Source organism: Orycteropus afer, unplaced genomic scaffold, assembly GCF_000298275.1.
Source record: "Orycteropus afer afer isolate SDZICR_OR568_19922 unplaced genomic scaffold, OryAfe1.0 scaffold00029, whole genome shotgun sequence".
Classification (NCBI taxonomy): domain Eukaryota; kingdom Metazoa; phylum Chordata; class Mammalia; order Tubulidentata; family Orycteropodidae; genus Orycteropus; species Orycteropus afer.
Window position 1 is genome coordinate 18,835,698 of NW_006921616.1, and position 1,113 is coordinate 18,836,810.

Sequence of the window (1,113 nt, forward strand, 5' to 3'; positions counted from 1 at the left end):
CTGTCGTGTGTCTTCCTCACAATCCTTGGTATACCTGAGCCCATCACTGCAGCCACTGTGTCAAGCCATCTCGTTGAAGGTCTTTCCTTTTTTCTCTGACCTTCCACTTTACCAACCATGATATCCTTTTCCAGGGAATGGTCCCTTCTGACAATGTGATCAAAGTAGGTAAGATGAAGTCTGGCCATTCTTGCTTCCAAGGAACATGCTGGCTGCAGTTCTTCCAGGATGGATTTGTTCATTCTTCTAGCAGTCCATGGTACTTTCAGTATTCTTCACCCTAAAGGGTCACTATAAGTCAGAATCGACTTAATGGCAGTGGGTAGAATAGTTATTATGTTATAAACTGGAATTTTCTTCAAGAAGATTTGTTTCTGTCTATACAGGTAAGAGGGAGCTCTGGTAGTGTAGTGCCTAAAGCATGTGACTGCTAACAAGAAGGCTGGCGGTTCAAACCTTCCAACCACTCCTCAGAAGGAAGGTTGGGCAATGTACTTCCGAGTGATACCGCCTCAAAAACCCGAGGAAGGGTCACTTTGAGTCAGATCCAACTTGACGGCAGTAAGATACAGGTAAGAAAACTGATCAGCAAACTAATTAAAAAGAAACCACAATTTTATATTTTTAGAGATTTTTAAATAAATAAAAGAATTTACAGCAGAAAGGCTCAATCATAATTATTCTATTTTAGAAACTCTTCACCATGGAACAGTTTGGTAAAGGCTTTTGAAATTGACTTTAATAAAGTTATAATTGAAGAAACTTTGTTTTTTTCTTGGTAAATTTCACTCTTGAAAGAATAGACATAATTCAATGCTCTAGGACTTAGAACAGCTTTCAAAATTAGATATCCCAGAAAATCCTGCTGAATTTATATACATGAATGTACCTAAAAAGAGAAAAAAAAAAAAAATTAAAGGCAAATGCAAGGGAAAGGCCTATTTCATAGACCTTTTGTCCTAAAATCAGTTGTAGACTGAACCAGCCAAGTCAGTAATTCCTAAAAATTTTTAGCCACAGCTTGGTGTGGACTTCCTGGGACACTGGAATGATTTTTCTGCATGGCCAGTCACCTTGATGGAGGAAAGTTTTGTTCAGTCATTAAATGGTCTT